Below are 22,232 nucleotides of genomic sequence, written 5' to 3'. Positions count from 1 at the left end.
TAGGCTGCACAATAAATAGGGAAAACTGGTTTCCAGCAGTTCGTTTTATTTTCTTCTTTTTTCTTCTTTATAAAACTGGATTTTAATACAAGGATGTTATACATTATGCATTGACCCAAACCTGGAGGTCTGTGGGCTTGTTTGAAAGGATTGCAAGGAGAAAGCCTCTTTTACTTTGTGAAATGAACATGGAAGCTTCTGGAAGACTTCTGGAACAAGGTCCTTTGAACAGATGAGACCAAAGTGCAGATGTCTGGCCAAAGTGCACAGCAGCAATTTTGGTGAAAACCACCCACAGCACATTGGCAAAAACCAATTGTTAAGCACGGTGGTGGAGGGATGGTGATCTGTGTACAGGAACTGGACACCTTGCAGTCGCTGAGTTGATCACAAACTCCTCTGCTATACCAAAGTATTCTACAGGGAGTGCAGAATTATTAGGCAAATGAGTATTTTGTCCACATCATCCTCTTCATGCATGTTGTCTTACTCCAAGCTGTATAGGCTCGAAAGCCTACTACCAATTAAGCATATTAGGTGATGTGCAACTGTGTAATGAGAAGGGGTGTGGTCTAATGACATCAACACCCTATATCAGGTGTGCATAATTATTAGGCAACGTCCTTTCCTTTGGCAAAATGGGTCAAAAGAAGGACTTGACAGGCTCAGAAAAGTCAAAAATAGTGAGATATCTTGCAGAGGGATGCAGCAGTCTCAAAATTGCAAAGCTTCTGAAGCGTGATCATCGAACAATCAAGCGTTTCATTCAAAATAGTCAACAGGGTCGCAAGAAGCGTGTGGAAAAACCAAGGCGCAAAATAACTGCCCATGAACTGAGAAAAGTCAAGCGTGCAGCTGCCAAGATGCCACTTGCCACCAGTTTGGCAAGTGGCCATATTTCAGAGCTGCAACATCACTGGAGTGCCCAAAAGCACAAGGTGTGCAATACTCAGAGACATGGCCAAGGTAAGAAAGGCTGAAAGACGACCACCACTGAACAAGACACACAAGCTGAAACGTCAAGACTGGGCCAAGAAATATCTCAAGACTGGTTTTTCTAAGGTTTTATGGACTGATGAAATGAGAGTGAGTCTTGATGGGCCAGATGGATGGGCCCGTGGCTGGATTGGTAAAGGGCAGAGAGCTCCAGTCCGACTCAGACGCCAGCAAGGTGGAGGTGGAGTACTGGTTTGAGCTGGTATCATCAATGATGAGCTTGTGGGGCCTTTTCGGGTTGAGGATGGAGTCAAGCTCAACTCCCAGTCCTACTGCCAGTTTCTGGAAGACACCTTCTTCAAGCAGTGGTACAGGAAGAAGTCTGCATCCTTCAAGAAAAACATGATTTTCATGCAGGACAATGCTCCATCACACGCGTCCAAGTACTCCATAGCGTGGCTGGCAAGAAAGGGTATAAAAGAGGAAAAACTAATGACATGGCCTCCTTGTTCACCTGATCTGAACCCCATTGAGAACCTGTGGTCCATCATCAAATGTGAGATTTACAAGGAGGGAAAACAGTACACCTCTCTGAACAGTGTCTGGGAGGCTGTGGTTGCTGCTGCACGCAATGTTGATGGTGAACAGATCAAAACACTGACAGAATCCATGGATGGCAGGCTTTTGAGTGTCCTTGCAAAGAAAGGTGGCTATATTGGTCGTTGATTTGTTTTTGTTTTGTTTTTGAATGTCAGAAACGTATATTTGTGAATGTGGAGATGTTATATTGGTTTCACTGGTAAAAATAAATAATTGAAATGGGTATATATTTGTTTTTTGTTAAGTTGCCTAATAATTATGCACAGTAATAGTCACCTGCACACACAGATATCCCCCTAAAATAGCTAAAACTAAAAACAAACTAAAAACTACTTCCAAAAACATTCAGCTTTGATATTAATGAGTTTTTTGGGTTCATTGAGAACATGGTTGTTGTTCAATAATAAAATTATTCCTCAAAAATACAACTTGCCTAATAATTCTGCACTCCGTGTAGAGTCAAATGTAAATGGTAAATGGCCTGTATTTATATAGCGCTTTACTAGTCCCTAAGGACCCCAAAGCGCTTTACATATCCAGTCATCCACCCATTCACACACACATTCACACACTGAATGTGAGGCCGTTTGTCTAATAACTAAAGCTTGACTGAAACTGGGGCATGCAACAGCACAATGATCGAAGCTGTTCCAATGCACCCCTCTAAGCCAGACCTCAGCCTGACTGAAAAGCTGTGGAGGACTTTATAAGAACTGTTTATAAACTAATCCCTGGATCTCTCAATGAACTCCAAGTAATGCTCTAAAGAAGAGTGGGGCAAATTTCCACCGCAATGATGCGAGAGACTGGAAAAGTCATACAGTCATACAGAAAACGAGTACGTTTTGTGCCGATCGTGGCTCAAGAGTTGGCGGTTCGTCTTGTAATTGGAAGGTTGCCGGTTTGATCCCCGGTTCTGACAGTCTTGGTCGTTATGTCCTTGGGCAAGACAGTTCACCTGTTGCCTACTGGTGGTGGTCAGAGGGCCCGGTGGCGCCAGTGTCTGGCAGCCTCGCCTCTGTCAGTGAGCCCCAGGGCAGCTGTGGCTACAATGTAGCTTGCCATCACCAGTGTGTGTGAATGAGTGGATGACTGAATGTAGTGTAAAGCGCTTTAGGGTCCATACAGACTAAGTAAAGCGCTATACAAATACATGCCATTTACGTCAAGTTATTGCTGCAGAAGGCAGTATTACGATCTACTGAATTATGGCGTGCACTCAATTTCATGCAAACTGCTTCTACATTTTCGCTTAGCTTTTCATTAAATAAATAATGAACGTGCAAAATACCATGTGTTGTTGTTCTTTTGAGGTTGTATATCGTTAGCTTCATAGCATAATTGCCTAAGTCATTGACTTAGGCAATTATGCTATGAAGCTAACGATATGGTACCTTGGTGTATAAAACATTAGAAATAATAGACGGTGTAACGAGAAACTTAAACTAGTTATGAAAAGACAGGAAAAGCTAACTAAAACTGTACATGTAAAAAATAAAGCAAAATAAAGCATTGATACCTCTGTTTTGAGCGAGAACTGCACTATTTTTAACGGCATTTCCCTTTAAGAGTTCAGTTTCTCTGCTTCTTTGTATACCAACACCAAGACTCCGCCTCTTTATGCAAATGAGCCGTGACGTCGACGGAAGCTAGCGCTACGTCTCCTCTTCCGACAGATGCTGCTTTAAAAGCGTATTTAAAGCCCTGGCTGTAGTTGCGGGAGCAGTAGACAACCTATGCAACAAAAGCTGCTGCAGAGCCGAGAACTGTCCGACCACATAGCGGACGAAAACACGGAGCCAACGGCTGACACGACACGGCGAGGTGAGCGCGATGCCCGGGGGAAGCAGCAGAGACGAGTCGGGACGGATTTTTAACATTTTATAGCCGCTGCTGGTCGGCTCCGCCAGGCGGAATGCAAAGCATCTCAGGTTGCTGCTGCAGAGACAGGAGCAGGAGGAGGAGGAGGAGGAGGCATTTACTGTAGTTTTCTGCAGGCCTGTTTCAAAAACAGGAGAGAGGCTAGAGGGGGGTTGCAATCTGCAGGGTACAGGTCAGGATAAAAATTAGGCTTCTCTTATTATAAAGTGTAAAACAAAATGGTGCAAGTGGGTGGTGTTTAAATTTAAAGTAGATGAAGCAGAAGAGGCTCAGCGGTGGTTGTTTACAGTTTACATGTTGAGAATACTGGCATTAGAATAATTTTCATTTCCTCCATCACTGCTGTGTGTGTGTGTGTGTGTGTGTGTGTGTGTGTGTGTGTGTGTGTGTGTGTGTGTGTGTGTGTGTGTGTGTGTGTGAGAGTGTGAGTGTGTGAGTGTAAAATTTACCAGGAAGGAGTAGTTTATTGTAGTGTATAACACACTGGTGACTGAAACCAAGCATCTACCGGTATATTTGGTTTACAGAGAGAGAAATCTGCGAGGTAGTGGTCGTGGGTTCGAGTCCAGCGGCCGGCCGTAGTGTGGATGATCACCCCAGAGGCATTAATCTTAGTTAAGTTAATTGGCGATTCTAAATTGGCCGTGAATGTGAATCTGCTATAGATCGGTGACCTGTCCGGGGTGTAACCCCCACCCCCCGTGACAGCTGGGATAGAATTCAGCCCATCCGTGACCCTGAGCTGTTGTGTTTCGCTCTTGCCGGGGAAAAATTAGTGTAATGGATGAGAAGTGTCCTGCACTGTAACCACTGATTCATCGTCACTGGTTGTAGGTGTGTTTGTTGAACACATCAGCTGTGGTTTCCTACCTGACTGCATAGGGTTCAAGTGTTAAAGTATCTCTTTCTCATTTTTGTGTTTACTGGCAGTTTATGTGGATGTGTCTTGGTCTTAGATCCTTAGAGAGCACAACAAATGGATTAATGCAGAAATAATGGCCTTGATAAAAGCATTACTTGTAATGTTAGTTATACCGTAATAATCCATGAGTTAAGTGTCATTGACCTGAGATGACTGTAATCTGTATTAATTTGTTTCTTTTTCAATGTTGCATGCTTAGGTACGACTGCAGGGCTTAAGATTGCAGCTTGGACCAAACTACAACGTCTCAACGACATTTATGAAGCTTTCAAGGCCTTTTGGTGAGTCTTGCGTACACATGCACACGAAAAGCATTTTAAAGATCATCTCGTGTGTTTCACTTTGGTGTTTGGTCCACGCAAAAATATAAAAGACTTGAAGAAAGAGTCGTAAATGGCCAACAGATGTTGTTTTAAGTTTAATATGTTTCTGTTGTGCCGAATCGGAGGTTCACTCCGAGTGACGCGATCTTGGTTTTGGTTTGGCTTGACCTGACAGTGCACACACAGACGCACGCTCATGTGATGTTTGTTACTTCCTCAAAAAAACTATGTCAGGCTCCTGGTTTCGATGTGGTTTAGGTTTCAGTTTGTGTGCTAAAGACTAGATTGTTTAGCTGAAGTGAAAGCTACCGACTTCCTCTTGAAGAAATGTTTGCTGACTATCAACTGCTGCTGTGTCAGGTTATTACCCCTCACAAATGTAGCCAGACCCAAGTGGTCATGTGCAGATAGTCACATGAACACACTCCCCAAATGCACATAAAGATACATTTTCTCAGATCTTAAGCAAACACTGTCAACACCTCCCTCTGTACCTTCACATAGGAAGATATAGTAACTACCTTCATGCAGATGTTTGATATTTGCATGTAGAGTTGGTGGGTATTTCCATAAACAAAACATCCATGATAGTTCTGTCTTCCTGGGACTGCTGTTTATGTGGACCTCTAGTAATTTCTGATAACTGCAGAGATTGTCCTTGACCAGACCTGCTCAGACCTTCCCCTGCTGAGGTACCACCTCCTCTGGCCCTGGGGGAGGATGGTAAGGCATGCTTGAACCATGTCAGTCGATTCCTTTGTGACGAGGCGGAACCCCTACCAAATGACTAAGCTCTGTCTGGGTGAGGCCCCAGACAACTCTTATATTTTTATTGTTGACTACAGGTGAGGACAGGAATGTAGATCGACCAGTAGGCTTATCCGTTCAGCTACTTCTTCCGCATTACTGTAGATGTTGCACCGATCTGCTTGGCCCACCGCTCGTGAACAGAACACTGTCTGCACATGCTAATAGGACTATAGTTTTAGTATGCTACTATTAGTTAACACTAGTGTCTGCAATAAATAGATGGCATTCATGTTTGGAATGGTTTATTTCGGTGTTTTAAGCTGGCTCAGATACTACCCTTTCCAAAAAAACAAACAAAAAAAGCCCCGACATACCTGTGTGTGTTGTTTTTCAAACCGATGTCCCGAGGCTGATGTCGAAAGGTTAAACGCACCCTCACTGTGACTCCAGATCTGTTGTTTTACTAGTTTTCATAGCACGAGTTCTGATGTGAGCAGAAAACAAGAAGCTCTCCTCCTTCAGAGAGATCGTAGCTCAACCTGAACTCTCAGTTTCCCATAAAACCAACATATCAAAACAAAATCTTTAAGGCAAACAAACAGAGCTACAACGGAATTAAGGGCTGAAAGAATTTGGAAGGGTTAAATCTGCATAGCATTAAATAGAAATAGGATGACATTTAGGTAAGTATGTTTTTTATGAGGTTGAACTTCAGAATGGATACCCGTGTTTTCTGTATGTGCGAAATATCTTGCTGCACAGATGGAAACAGATTGAATGGCTCAGGGAGAAGACAAGGAACAGCCTACAACCCTTCTTTAAAAGCAAAGGAGTGTGTTCCAAAGGTGTTTGATTACTGAGTACAGACAGGGGTTTACGGTGCTGTCATGCATCATTTTAAAGCAATGAAATTATTTCTGCAACAGTCGTGTCAGTGACCTAGTGGTTTAAAAATAAGTATAAATGAACTGCAGCTCTTCTTTTTGCTCCAAAACCACCAGATGATTTAGCTTGAAGTAATACTGGCTGCCTGAATCTCACTCATCCTCCTTGCATTTCACTCACACTCACACACAAACAGCAGATCTGGCTCACTATCCCGAGTCCTGATCCTGTGTGTAGATAACCCATTTCCTACTGGTGAGAGGTTTTCATACACAAACATGAGAGGGGAGCGGGGGAAAGAAAGGAGTGAGCTAATATGTTTTTCCACTTACGATCACAGGGCAAATGCGTGTGTTTATGTGTATTTGTTCATCATCTCGCTTGCATCCGAGCCATCAACAGCCTCGCTCCCCTCTCGTCTATAACAAGTCTTTCTAAGATGCTGTGCATGTATAAATGCCACTGCATTGTTTAGAGTCACTTTATCCTCAGTGAACTATGTTTTCTTCAGAGTTCAGGTGGGCCCCTGTAATGAAGAAGATATAATGGTTTGATTTGCTGGTGACCTCACAGATGTGTGTTGAGGGGAATCTGCAGCCCGGCACGTTTTTGTGTGTGGAGAGTATCTGTAATGCATGGCTGGTTGATTTTCTAAACTTGGAGGACTGTTATCAAAGTCAATACTGTATTTAGCCCCGGTTTTGAGTTGGAGGACACACCCCTAACCCATAGGTAACCCATAGAGTTACCTATGGGTAACTCTATAGGTAACTCCTTTGACTACGATGACCTGGATGACTGAGAACCTTCACAGACACATAGGGTTAGGGTTAGGTTTAGGTACACTCTGTACCTGTGTGTGTGGGAAGATATTGCCAGTAGTACAAAACGTCTTCTAAGGACTTGGTGTCCTCTGCACTTCCACTTTGCTTGCTCCTCCTCTACTCTGTCTTGTATGCATTTTTTTCTTTTTTCAGACTCGTTTCTTTTCTCTTCACTCTGTCATTTGCGTCTTCAGTCTTTGTTTGTATTTATTTTGACACGTCTTAAACTCGAGCAGACGTTCCAGTTATACAACCTGCTTGTGGCGCTTTGAACTCATTAAGTAGAGTCATGGGAAAGTTAGGTGTGAGGTGATGCTTTACAAGTTTCCTTGTTGTTCATACAAAAGCAGACGAGGTTAAAGCCTCGGCAAGTTTAAGGTCAAGGTGTTTTGGCCGTCATCGTGGTCATCAAAAAAAGCATCCGGGATTAGAGTTGAAATGTCTTCATAAACTTAAAGAAGTCCTTTCGGCTTCTTTTTCAGGAACTCAAGAGCACCACGATCTGGATGACTGTGAACCTACGCATACGTCTAACTACAACTCTCATTCATGCAATCACACGAGCACCTTTTTCTGTCCCTAAGAGCTTTACCTAACATTCACACACACTGCATGAGTGCAAACTAGGGGAGGCAGGGAGTAGACCTCTGACCTTCTGATCAACTTGCTACCTCCGGAGTCACAACCACTTATAAGGTGGTCCATACAAGATGTTCATATGGTCATGTGACCACAAAGCAGGAGAGGCCAGTCGAAAACCTGGCAGACACCAAATGTGGTTTAAAAGCATCCAGATCTGCAAAACCAGCACCACATGAACCAAATCCTGGAGATTTGGATTATCTTGGCTGGATTCTTATTCAGATTATTTTAAGCCTTTAAGTGATGAAGCTGGTGAAATTTAGTAGCCAATTTTTAGGTTTAACTGCAGAAAGTACAGAAAGTTATGGGAAAGATCAGATTTTCGTTTTCCTCTGGGGCAGGCCAAAGTCTGAACATACTTGGCTTCAGCACATTGAGAGCTTTTCGGGCTCAGCTGCCCAGGGTTAACTTTAACACCGCGTCAGTGCGCTCTGCTCTTCAATGAAAAATCTGCACTCAAGGCGTATTTAAAGTTTCCCTGTCCAAAGTCTTTCTAAAGTCATTTGTCTCTTATCTTTGTGTCGTTTTTTTCTAATCTCCGTCCTCATCTTTACTGACTCATCCTGAGTAGAAAAAGAGGCTCAACTTTCCAATTAAATTAGCAAAAAGCTGAGTGGATGCCAGGAATGACTGGCAGCACATCGGACTTCTTTTGGGTTGTAAATCTTGGCTGCCTTTAGAGCTTCGTGGATGAAGCACACACCTCATCCTCACTAGCATTTGCAGTTAACTCTTGGAGTATGTTTTATCAAACAGGATAATTGCCATCTGGGACTAAGAGAAGGCAGCACAACAGTTACACTCTCAATCCCTTAGCTTTTTTTTTTTTTTTTTTTTAACTTTTCCTCTTGAAGGAAACAGCCTCAGGTTCAGTCAGTAACATCTGCTAAACTCTAAAGACCAAAAAGAATAAAATGAGCCATTCCTGAAGACGTACAACTGCAACTCTACCAAATTTATTGCAACAGAATTGAAACGCACAAACTCTACATCTGCATTTGAGTCACAGTAGCAGCAGGTGTCCTCTTCTTCTCTTCTCCCTCCCCTCTTTTGTAGCTTATAAAATCTCTTAGATGTGTCACTTGATGTAAGACGAATACAATAAAATAAAATAAAATCCTAATTACAGAGAAAATAACCAGGTAGGAATAAGTGATATATCTGCCACTGTATCTCAGATTCTTTAATATCTTGTTCAAAATTCAAAATCTACAGATGTTCATATTTAAGAAGGACCCAGTGAATAGCTTTCACTTTTCAAAGGTGCTCATAGGGTCACTGAATATTCATACAGACCGGTCGGGTATCCTGGGTCGGTGAGGAGAGAGGATAACTGGCTGCGTGCCAGTAATGTCATTAACGCTGTTAGTAATACTGCACTCAAACTAATGGTTGCACGCAAACACTTGGGCACTTTTGAGCTAATTTTCCTGCAACACAAGAAGAAGTGTTCAATCTGGGGTCCTTTTAAACCTTTTTATACCTGAGAGATTACACAAAGTGTCACGGGTTTAACTAAAGGTGCGGTGCTCTGATCACACATCATCCCTCGTAGTTTTTTAGCACACGTGGATGAAACGGTCCAGATGGTTGAATCAAGTCTGCGTGCTTGCACTTCGTCATTTGATATCCGTGTCTGTAAAGATGTTTGTGAAAATGTTCTAATTTGAAAGTTATTTGCCTTTTTTTGACTGTGAGTCACTAAGTTTGATCAGAGCATTATGTTGTCAGTGCTGCAGATGAAAAGAATAATAATACTGGAACTAAGTAAGGAGTTAATATAGCAGATCTTTGCATCCTTTCTCATTTGCTGCTAATGATCTCAGGTTTGGATGCTGTTGCTGTTAGACGCATTAGATCCCAAATCATTTGTAATTCACCACAGATTGGTTGCAGCATGATGTAGTTTGTTGTTGTCATGAGCGCGAGGCTGTCAGTGTAGGATGGCAGGTGGTTAGTCCTTTTGAATACAGTTTGCATAATGAAACAATTTAAATCTGCCATTTGAAACACACTCACTCAATCACTTCTTTATTTACTTGTTTTTTACATCAGTGTGCCTAAATAAAAAAGGAGGCAAAAAGTTAGACGATCCATTGCACATCCAGACTCATTTTAAAACAGAAAATTGTCAGTACTTGTATGTCTTATGTACTCTACAGTAAATTAGAATTGGGTTGGGTTCACTTTTATGGTTTGACTGACTAGCAAAAACCTGCCCTGCCGGTGGTTTTTGCCAGGGCCTTTTTTACTTTGCTCATGTATTAATACACAGACATGTCTGTTCATTTGTCTTGTTATTCTGCTTATCTTCATTATATCACCGTATATATAGTCGGTTGTCAAAAATGTCTGTTCATAAACAACGACGTTGCTGTTTGTTTTGAGCTCAGCTGCTACACAGAAGCTATATAGATGCTGATAATCCTGGTACCCTAGGCAGTTTATGTAGTAAGTTTAATCAGGATTGATTGATGTGTCTAGGAGGAAATACACATACATACATTACTACAGTCATTACGTTATACGTTCATATCCTTGGGCAACAGACGCGCTAGTGTTAGCTCCAGGTCCTTCTGCGACTTTGGCTTTCAGGCTATCAAATATAGTAAACTCGCCTGATTTTAGACATATTGTGTATTTAACCAGATATGTTTGTGTTGCCATGGCGCGCTTTGATTCGCGCTACAAATGTTTGAGAGAGTGTTAGCTGCATCAAGTTTGAAAAAAGGGTAATCACACCTGAGACAGCTTTTGGTTTGCTGCCACATCGCAGGAGTCTCGCTCTCTTTCTTAAAGTTTCACACGGATCACATGAAAGCATGACCGTAATATAATTGTTAAATTGTGAATCATCTCCACGGCAGTCCTATAAAAACATTTGAAGGTACTTGCATGCTTGGGATTAGTTTACAAATATTGACTGTGTCACGGTGATAAAAGTCGTACAGAATCTTTTATTCTTGTCGTTTCCCTTTCATTCGTTATTTGTACTGCACCTCTCTTTGTTTGATGGCGTAAACTCCCAGCACTGGTAACTATTGTATGCTTTCTAAAGTAAACACAACATAGTTTTTTGCTGGTGTCACATTTCATTGCCGAATGTTAAGGCTAGCAGGTTTAGTGAGACGGAACAACAACAACAACAAATGAGCAGAGAAGCAAAGCAAGAAAACAAAACCTACCTTGACTTACTTCCATTGACTTATATTTGCTTTGTTTATTTGTTTTTTCCCGCAGAAATAAGACAGCAGTACCACACTGGATAAATCCTCACTAACAAGTTTTTACAACGTTACTGCTCTAGTAGCATGTTTCATTAGGTTTAATTACATTTATACTTTTGCATAATCGCAATCAACTTGTCTGTTAACAACTACTGTAAAGTTGTGTGTTGCAGCAGTTGAGCGTTGTTCATATTCATTTGCCTTTATCAGCTTTAAGCATGTGTGTGTGTTTGTGTGTGTGTGTGTGTGATATTCCATCAGAAGTGTAGGCGGCGTCAGAACTTGTCGTCTGGAGGTTTAGTGCAGTCCTGAACTGGTCAGGGCAGGCACTTGTCATTCTTATGACTTGCTGTCATACGTGCTGATGTGAAACAATAATGTTGGTTACAAGACAAAAACAAACACACCAGTGTTTAACTGCTTTCAGCAGCCTCATGTGGTGAGCTTAGGGGTGGTGTGTGCGTTCTTACCGAGGTTTGCACTCACTCAGAGGCAGCTTTATGTCAGTGAGAGGCAAAAGTGTACTGAGACAGGCAGTGCTTGGCCACACTGGAGGCTGGAAAGAAGAAACGCACTAACGAGAGATAGAGAAAGTAGATTGATATCACCTCCTCTGTTTTTTGTTTTTTTTTGGTGGGGGGTTTTTCTGCCTTGTCTAGCTTGCAGCTCCCTTGTGGTTAGAAACCTCAGTGGGGGTGTTTGTGGGAAGATGCACACTCCAAAACACATACATGCACACGGTCTCTTTAAAAGTGGGCAGCCCCTTTGGGCCATGCATGTGGGGGTTACAGTAATACAATGTTGGATAGTGGGGGGGTACTGTAGTGTGCAGGGCTTGAGGTGGTTGAGCTACAGTGGTGTGTGTGTGTGTGTGTGTGGGTATGTATCGGGTCTGGGTGACACACGAGTACTCTGACTCTGGGGCAGAAGTAGGTCAGATCTGCTGTCAGCAGCTTGTCAAAACCTCACCGTAACCAGCTTCACCTATTCAGATGTGCAGGGCCGCTTTAACATCAGAGGCCTTTGATGGTCATTTGTTGGCCTGTTAATTTCTGGGTCAGCAGATTATCCTAATAATGATTAGAAATTAACCACACTGTAGACACAACGCTGACATCCAGTGTCTAGACAGGCTCAGATCACCAGGCCTTGCAGATTAAAACAACAGTGTGCAGGCACGTGCGTGGCCTCGGTGTTCAGCCTGTTTAACCATATAATAATAATTTATTACAAATGTGAAATAGAGTGGTGTTCTTAAAAAGCTGAAGAGAGGCTGTGTAACATTTTAGCACAAGTCTAGTTTGCTGTCTTTACTTTAGCCTCAAACCTGGAAAACTTAAGGCCAGCGATGTCGTTTATTTTGATTTTTGAAGTGTAAGGTAAGCTTGCTAGCTGTGTTGTGTTTGAATTGGCTGCAGTTCGTATGGTGGGCCAGACAGAGTGCTAACTAGCCAGCCTGTTAGCTAAGAGGGCTAAAAATAAACATTAAGATGACCAGGCTATTACAGGCTGCTAAGCAAGCTGACACAACATACAGTCAAGGTCTCATCTCTCCTTTCCTCTCCTGTTTTATTTGCTAACGCTAACATTGCCTGTATTTCTTCTTTAATTCTAAAGAGATGATCACGATCCTTTCTCCAAAGTTCAATCTAAAATAAGTGTGAGCTTAAATAATGAACCGTATGTGAAATATTCCAGTCCTGTGACACAATCCTAGCTTTGACACAGACCGTAATTAGAAATGAATACAAATCAATGTGTAATTTCTTATATAAATATGCACTTGTTTGTCGCTCAGATATTTGCTCAGAGATACTGGCAGCTCAGCGACACAGGCACGACGTCCTTGTCGTCACCAGATGACGCACCAGTCGTGCTAATTCATACAGATGCCACACTCAACATGTATGGATGCCTCTTCAGGATCCAATAAATTTACTACTACTCATAATATTTAGCATGCAGTGTTGATGCTGTGACTGGGTGTAAAAACAGGGCCACTGTTGAGTCAAGGCAGCACCACCAGAGGAGACCTTGCATGTGTCGTGACGTGAGCAGACTGGTTTGCTCGTCAAACGGACAAGAACACAACAGCCACTGATGAAAGAACTTGTTGATGTCTGTTCAGCTAAGCCATCGTTATCAGTGTACCTCTCTGTACGTCTGTTTTCTCTGTTTGTTGTGGCTAATCTGTTGGAATAATGGGAATAATGAGATTACTGCTAAATTGTTAGCTGTGTTGTAGCCACAACATGCAGTAGTGTGCAAAAGCCTTGAAGTACTCACAAATGAGCCTTGAGCTCATTCCTATGTATTTTGATAGGAAAATTAGAAATGGTGCAGCAGTTTATTGAAACCATGAACTCTACGTCTAACCCAAGGACCTAGCTGAAAATGGATGGAAGAGCAGTCAGTGTCCTAGCAAAAACATCAAAAGAGCCTCAGAGAGCCTGAACAGCTATTGACTACTATTGACTAAGACAACTTGAAAGACTTTAAAGACTAAATGGCGAGACAGTCTGGCTCCTTGGAAACAAAATATAAAGAAATGATTGAAAATTTTCAACCCATAAAACCAGATATAACCAGTGTAACTCTTTTATAATTAATTGAATTGGGCAAATTTAATTTTTATTTAGATGTCACTGCGAGCTGTGTGGTTGTTGTGCCGCAGGTTTGTTGACACGTCTGTAGTTCTGCTCTCTGACTGAAAACAAGGAGGCTCAGATTAATCGTCTCTCAGACTCAGCTGCTCCTAATTATGCTCTCAAGTGAATTTTGGTTAATGTTAGTATATTAGTTTTGCCAGAGTTATGTAAATAGATCTAATATATCATTTCCCACACCAAATGAACACACCTCCTGCCTTATGCAAGTGGGTGGAATAATTTTATTCTAGTTGTTTGAGCTACTCAGATGCATAATATGCGCAGACATCATATAATAACACACAAAAGGAAATGATGTTTTAGGCAAGAATGCAATGTGTGGTGTCTCGTTTTCAAATTCCCTGATTTAGTCCATTTTGTTTTGTGGTGGGGAGACTTTTCTGACGTCACTAGTCAGCCTGTCAGTGACTAGAAGGTTAACCTTGGCTGAACTCGCAGTAAAACAATTTTTGTGGTGTCTCGTCATTTCATGGCGATGGTTAAAGCAAGCAGAGACATTTGGCGTCTATTTTGAGAGAAGGCAGCTGGGAGTTTCAGGTGAGGCTGGGACTGGGGATTAATTTAGAGCTGCTTGGACACCACAGGGATAAAACCAAGTCGGTGGGAGGCTCTTCTAAGTGTTTTAATATGCGTGTGTGTTAGAGTGCATGTAAGTGAACAGCACTTATATTATGTCATATTCATGCCACCCGGTATAGTGATCTAAGCGCTGTGTAATGAGTAGGAGATGTGTCATTGAGGCTACAGCACGTTGATACACATGTGCCCCCCTGTACTCCCTGCACTGCAGCACTGCTGCACCATAACACTAACAGCCAGCTTCCGTCTACCTCCCAACCACGCTCTGTTTCTCTTGCTCTCTTACCCCTGCCATCTGCTCCCCAAAAACTGGCCAGTGGTTGTTTTTCATGGGAAAATCATCTACAGAAAAAGGCTGTTCAAGTCTTTTTGCACATGCAAAGGTTTGCGCAGCATCCTGCGTGTTTACATGCCGCTTTTAGGGTGTAGATAACTGAAATGTAGACAACAACAGAAGATAACTCTTCTGAAACAGAACACTAAACATCTGCCAGCGACATATTTGTATTTCATTTTTAAAGCCACATACTGTGCCAACCAACAAAGGTTTTTTTCTTCTGAGACTTTCTTCAGTGTTGGAAACATTTGACTTGAGCCAACTCTCTTACCCAGTTAAAGGCCCTGAGAATTTCCTAGTTTACATAGCAGTCATAATAAGCATAGCATAATAAGTATGTGCGGTATTAGGAATATCGAAGATATTTAGTACAGAAAAAAATTAAAAGGCTAATGTATAAATATACTAAAATATCCATGACTCCTGCTGCTGATACACATGTCTCGGCTTTGGATATCAGCCAATAACTGAGTACACAACCAGTATCAGTATTTAATAAGCGATAAACTGTCATCCTCAGTGTGAGTAAGAGACTGTGAATCAGTTTGTTTTTTTTAAACTCAGTCACAGTAGAGTACAAATAGGAAAACGACCTCCCTGCAATTTGTGAAAAATCTGTCATTTACTGACCGCTTTCATGTATCTGCGGTGACAAACTGGTATCCCAGAGATTGAGAGTGCAACACCCTCAACCTCTGTGTGACTGTTTCCTATCACAAGGCAAGTGCACAGGTCACCTGGTTGGAGGAAACCTGTCTCCAAACAGTTGCAGTCCAGTCACTCTTTGTCATTTTGGCGAAGGTTTGCAAATAATTGCGGTCACATTTATAAATATAGACAGCTTGATTGCATTTTGTTGGCAATCTGAGTCAGTCTGTGAGCTCAACCTTCTCTTTATAATAGAGACCGCAAGTCAACTGGTTTCCCAATAGCTTTATTCAGGTTATATTCCTATATAAAAGGAAGGTTGCTGAGTATCTCTGTCATTTTGCAGTCGAATCTTTGTCCTGCATAAACTGTATAACATTTGTGGAGGAATTTCTTTCAAATTATGTGGAATCCCAAACAGGTTTGCAGTTTTATGCAGATTTATTACAGTTAATTGCAGTATAATACAAAAAATTGCAAGTTCGCCGGATTCAGTTGCAGACTGATAGCAGTATGACTGCAAGTGGTTGACGACATGGTCCCCGCCTTCAAAAGCAAGAAGATTAAAGGGTCATGGCACATGATTGCAACAATAATTTTGATTCTCTTGCGTGACTTTAGCGTTAAGCAGTATTTAAAATTAGCTTAAAATTGACCCAGTTGACTACATCTTGCTAGATTGCTCTAAGAAGAAGTGCAATAAAAGCTTCCAAGTGTTAACTGTAACAAAACAAAACAAAGAAAGAGTGAAGTTGCCAGCCGTCCACTCGTCCACAGTGTGTTTGCTATAAATCACAACTGAATCTCAGACCAGTGCCAACAAACAGAACTTGTCAACACGGCTAGCTGACTAGCTACAGTTAAAATTTCTGGACTCAAAAGCATTCACACCACATGGACACAAGTTGACCGTGACTCAGAGGGAGACTTTATTCCGAATGTAGTCAAGGTGTAAGGGCTGTAGATGTAATGGGTTTTTTTTTTTGGAGATTAAACAGGCAGGCTGTGATGAAGGTGAAGCGTGGCTGGCACAGTGTGCAGGCAGACTGATGGCAGAGACCGGGTGAGCTGGCTGGGCAGACAGCTAGAGTGGGCAGGCAGGGAGAAAGGAGCTGCTGCCGGTGAGCTTGAGGAGCTGAAGCTTGAGAGCAGGCGGAGAGGTGGGGGTGAAATCTAAGCACAATGAAATGAAATGAGTTTAACTCACTCACAAACACAATAAACGTGATAATGGTGTCTCTCCTGTGATGTCTGTCAGATAGCGACTGGAGAGTCGAGTAGATGTATGGCTGGTGATGAGCTGATGAGCCACCGGTTTTAGATGCTGATCGAATTGACTGCAGGAAATGTGAATGGTGCTACAACTACAAGTGACACACAGAGAGGCAATAGGACAGGAAAACAAGAGACACAGAAGAAAGGAGACAGGAAGGAGTACAACAAGGGTCATGACACTGACAGCAGTCTGTGAAATTAGATTACACAATTCCCTGCCCTTTTTATCTTTCTTTGGATCACAAATCCTTAATCATAATAATGCACAATATTAGGCTACTGATCTTGGAGTAATAAAATGCCTGCCTCTTTATTTTTATTTACTCAATGCACAAAAGCATCTGCAGCCCCTGCAGAATGTGAATTTGATCCTGGCGTCCTTGTAATCTATATGTACCTCTATATAGGTCAGCGTGGCATTGTTTACAGAGTGCACACGTGCTTCACTGCTCTGCAGCAACACAACTTATGTTTACATATGTGAAACAGTGATGATTTGAGAAAAGAACACACATAATTAATAATAATTAATTCAATTGGTCTGTCAGAAAAATGATGAAAAATATATATCATAACATCCCGAAATCCAACGCCTATCCCTCACATAATGCGTCTGATTAACAGTAAAACCTTTCTAATATTTAAAGTTTTATATAAAAAAGGATAACTTTTCATATAAAACAGGTTATCAATTATTTTGACTGTCCAAGAATACCTTGAAAATGTTTCCTGATCTCACACCTGTGGTTACGTCTTGGTTACGAGTCAAGATTGTTGTTTGCACTCAACTTTCAAAGGCGTTGGTGGATGTGAGGGACAAACAGACTGAGCGGCAGGTGCAATATGTTGCACTGTAATCAAACAAATCAAACACTGTTCTCATTTTACTACAGCAGTCTGAAATTAAAGTAAATGAAGCGTGGATTATATGTTTCATGCTTTATCATATCTTATTCTGTCAGCATCCATGGTGGCAACCAACACTGTCGTAGACAAACAGTGAGATTGTAAAGAGGTTCGTTGTGCTAACACACATATGTGATGATGTGGACTGTGGATCATAGCAGGACCGCTGCCTTTGAGCAGAGTAGCCTCCACCATTAACTAAAGGTTAGCTTGCTGTTGAGGCTACGCCTGGCTCGTGTCCCAGCTTCTGTAAAGTTAAATATCTACTGTACATTATACAGCTTCAGGTAGCCCACCATCGCCAGAGTACAATCATCCTTAAATTTGTGATTTGGAAATACAATAAGACCGACTAGATTAAAATAAATATTTGTTGCTGTCTCAAAAGTTGAACATATTTTACAGTATTTGGAATCTAGTTGTTTTCAGTTCTTGCAGAGTGCTAAGTAGTTGTTTTTTACTGTGCCAGCTCCTCATTAAAAAAATTTCTAGGCTGGTTTCGCTTTCCATGAGAACAATGTTTAAAACTGGTTCTAAACCTAACACTGAGCTGTGGAAGAAATTAAGTACTGCGCCTTTGAAACAAAATGAAGCCAACAATCACATATACGTAAGCTCAATTTTCTCTTTACAGCAGTTAAAACAACGAAAAAAAGAAACATGAAATATTTTCGGTGAGTTAGTCACGTTAAGTTCAAATCGGGATTTGTTTGTTTGGGGTTGTGTGCTATGGGAAGCCGCTGGCTCCAACTGTTGTTGTTGCCGCTTGCTTTCCAGCTCCACCCCTGCGCCCAAATTAGATGTTCTCGGCTTTGCATAACTGATAAGACTTGCATGGTTTTCATGTCTGCAAAGTCAACTTGCTTTGCAGAAGCGAGTCATGAGTCAGCACTGAAAAAGAAAGAGGATCAGGGGAACGGAGAAGGTGGATGAAGTGAGAAAGACAGCGCTCGCTCTGATTTCACGTTTGTGTCACAGGTAATCTGGTCTATGGAGCAAGAATAAACACTCACTAAAATAGACTCGGGTTATGCGTGTTTAGTGTGTGCACTGAAGAGTCAGAAATCCTGTGTGTCTGTGTGTGTGTGTGTGTGTGTGTGTGTTGCTCTGTGAGACATGGGACATGGCAGACTCTTAATTTGTCTGACCTTGAACTTCACAGGCATCTCCTTTGCTTCCCTCCTGCTCTTATTTTCCTCTCATCTTCTTCAGTAGGATTTTTAAAGGTTCATTGCAAGCATTTGTCTTAGTTGTGTTTCAGTCTGTGAGTGAGTCTTTCCTTGCATTTCACTCGGTTGCTCCCTGGAAAGCTGAGTTTCAGTTCTATATAAGCTGGTGCCGCATGTGTGTGGACTGATGATTAGAAACCATGCATTGCTGTCTGTGTGTGTGTGTTTGAGGACTACAAATGCAGGATGAATAGTGCTGCCTGAGCAGGAGATTGCAAGCTACTGTCCTTAAAGGCACCCATCCTCATATTTACAACCTACACAAAATTAATTTAGGCCTAAAAAGGATCTGAAGAAGAGACTTGGACCATGGTGTTGGTGATGGTTTGCTATTAAGACTCGGGATTTCACTGTCAGAAGAGATGGATTAAAAGCTTCTTGTGTTTACCAAATTATTCAAATTGATTCAGCTCCTGTTTCATGGCAGTTTTCACCCTGACAACTCACGCTGTTTAGCATTTCTTTGGTTAATGCGGCCGTTTGTGCTCAGCAGGTGTCCTCTCCCAGTCACTTGAGTTATTTTTGAGTATCACAAAAATGAAGCACGTCCAACCTTCAGTTAGTTTTATGCATTTCTTTATAGGTTTACTTCCAGGCAGAGAAATGTCATTATATAAATGTCATTATAATACTGAAATCAAATTGCAGAGTTGTAAAGCTTGAAATTGGCAGCGAGCATTAGGTACTATTTATTCAATCATTGTGTGGTAGTGTATGACTGTATGCATCAGCGCTGCTGTCATTTTTCACTAAAGCTATTCACTAAAATCTTGACTGTTACAGAAACTCCAGCTGTATACTTTCGGACAAAACATTTGCTAATCGAAGCTGCGTGACCTTAAATTTAAGGCTGTGCTATATAATACCAGTGCAATTTTTTTAACTTGACTTAGAGGTGTCACATGCCCATACCAGTCATATAGTCTCCACGCCTAGAGTGCACAACGAGACAAGCCCAGACATGTCTGAGGGCAAGAGCTGCACATCAGAGAGCTGCTTCAATGACCCTTCAACAAAGCTTAATACATTGTTCCAGCAAAAGGTGGGAACAACAAACGTCACCACCCAAGCTAAAAACACAAAGCTCTTGCAGCGGGTCATTTAGACAAAAGTAAACTAACGACTCAACCGACCATTGCTAGAGAACTTGCTAGTTGCACTCACTTACTGTGCAAGTTTAGTTACTTTAGTTATTAATAAACTGAAGCAGTTATGTCACATTTTTGCCTAAAAATCACTGGAAACTACAATCTAGGCTACTTTTGTACTTACATTTGACTTATTGTGTGTCACTGCTATAATCCTGCTGCTGATACCTTTAGTGTCAGTACTGTCAGTGACTGTAGCTCATTTGAAAAGAATACCCTTCATTTTCTTCACTCGTAAAGGCTGCTGCAATCACCAAGAAAACATTATTAATTGAAATATAGTTTTTAACCACTACTTTCCACCCCTTTTAAATTATTTCTTTTATTTTGAGACCCTGATGGTGTCAAAACTGATTATTAATATATTAAACGATTAGCAGAAAAATTGCTTTAGGAAATTCTCAATAGTTTATTATTAAGCAGTAAATTAAGAGCTGAATTTAGTGGTTGGCTGTAGCCCCTGAAGGCCTGTCATAGATGAAGAAACCAATTGACATCCTCACGATAAGTATTTAATCGTGTTGGTACTGTATCGGTTGTGTTTTTCTTCTTCATGTAGTTTTAAACTTCACATTGATGTGCGTACCATTTGGGGGGAAAAAAACTCATTGCTTCCCATGACCAGAATTGCAGCGTCTCCACCCTGTTGGGAACCATAAATTATGTCCACCATCACACATGAAGTATTTGGAGATATGTGGCCAACCAGATTGGAACATTTTGTTGGTGTTGGTGTTGTTGGCATGTTTCAACATGGAGACTTTCAGCACATCGCGTTCCCTCTGTCTTGACCGTGGAGATTCTGATGTTCTTTCTGTTGTTGTGCTCAAATCCAAACATAATTCACAAGAACATTTGGGGCATATTTGTATTTTAAATGTACGCCCGGAAAGAAGAGGGGCCGTTATGTAATCTGCTGCAGTGTGTGAGGTCAGGTGATGAGGGTCCTGTCTGTTTGTGCGCGATAAAATATTCAGGACCATCTCGGGGACATCATGAATCTTAATGAGGACATGTGAGTACACTAGGAGTGGAGGAAAGAAAGAAACTCTGTTGATCTGTCTCTTCTCCCCTCCATCGCTTGTTCCTCCCACCATCCACCTGTCAAAAACCCTCCTTCCTTCCACCCTTCCTCCCGTCACCGCTCTCCTTCCCTCACTCTAATTTTATTTACTTTCTCAATCTCTCGCTAAGAGGCTCGATAAGAGTCTTAGCACTGTTATTTTGCATGTGTGCTGTTCACGTGGCAAGCATTAGTGTGTGTTGGGTGTGATGAATCGTGCGGTCTCCATGGGTTTTAATCCAGTGGGCCACTGCGCACAAAAACACACACTTTGGAATTCGGCTCTGTGGGAAATTGTATTGAACTTCCATGCAGACTGTGTTTCTCTGTCTCTCCGTGAAGTGCGCTATTAGCTGAAGGCCTTCCCTTCTTGTACTCCTCTTTCTCCTTCTCCTTTTTAAAGATAGTTTTTTTTTCATCTGCATGTCTGTCGTTTCTTCTCGCCACACACACAAGCCCTCTGTTTGAGACAGTAGCTCAACTTGAAAACATTTTAGCTCATAAAACACATGGCATTCTTTCATCCTTCCCGTCCAGTTTCAAAGACTGTCCGAGTGTCTGCGCGGATGAATCATGTGCTCAAACCAATTACACCGTTTAAAAATGAACTCTTTTCATACGAGAGAACACATACGTATGTGTCTGCCTGAATTGTGGTAGAAGCATGCTGATACTTAAAAAACCCCAAAAAACTCACACTTACAAATTCAAACACGTGTGACTTGGTTAGCCAAGTTACAGAAACAGACCTTTTCTCTATGCTGTGACCTTGTATATAACTTTGGTTTTATGTGTCCAGATTTGAATTATTGGTGAGTTATTGGAAGATTATTTTGTTGGTATTTTCACAACTTTTAATTGTAAAAAGCAGCAGAAACACTGGTTTATTTTGAGATGCTTATCCACAGGCTTTATAATGAAGACTTTTGAATAGGAACTTGTTTTCGAAAAGATTTTGATTTCCCATTTTTCTTTTGTTTTTAAAATCTTTCGTCATTACTTTTTTTTTTTGTGCCAGTATTTCGCTACGTATACTCGCTGGCCAGATTGTTATTTACACCTTGGTAGTATCTTCAGAGCTACTTTAATTCTTTGTGGCACAGAATCAACAAGTTGGTGGAAACATTCCTCAGAGATTTTGGTCCATATTGACTTGATAGCATCACACAGTTGCTGCAGATTTATCGGCTGCACATCCATGATGTGAATCTTCTGTTCTGCCACATCCCAGAAGGTGCTTTATTGACCTTCTGGTCACTCCAGAGGTTATTTGAGTATTTTGGTGACAGGAGTTGTTCTTAGCTGACAGGAGTTGCACCTTGTTTGATCTTCTACTCTTCTTCATACCTTGTGCAAGTGTTTTTGGGTTTTTTTAGTTATTGCCTTCC

At 41.5% G+C, this 22,232-nt stretch overlaps 1 protein-coding gene across 2 annotated transcripts in view; it reads left to right on the top strand.

Moving 5' to 3' along the window:
* The first annotated feature begins 3,209 nt into the window (after window positions 1–3,209).
* The window catches only part of slc45a4a (solute carrier family 45 member 4a), a 54,023-nt gene continuing 35,000 nt past the window's right edge, over window positions 3,210–22,232 (top strand). Inside the window, exons 1-2 of one of the 2 annotated variants that reach the window (XM_080296407.1) lie at window positions 3,210–3,360; window positions 4,539–4,620. The gene's annotated coding sequence lies outside the window, so the exon portion shown is untranslated. Of the gene's footprint in view, window positions 3,361–4,538; window positions 4,621–18,226; window positions 18,383–22,232 lie in introns of those variants that run through there. The other variant, XM_026155556.2, reaches the window with a different exon arrangement.

This window comes from Astatotilapia calliptera, chromosome 22 (genome assembly GCF_964374335.1).
Source record: "Astatotilapia calliptera chromosome 22, fAstCal68.1, whole genome shotgun sequence".
Taxonomy (NCBI): domain Eukaryota; kingdom Metazoa; phylum Chordata; class Actinopteri; order Cichliformes; family Cichlidae; genus Astatotilapia; species Astatotilapia calliptera.
The sequence above is the reverse complement of the archived record's forward strand: the minus strand, read 5'-3'. Positions and strand labels throughout refer to the sequence as shown.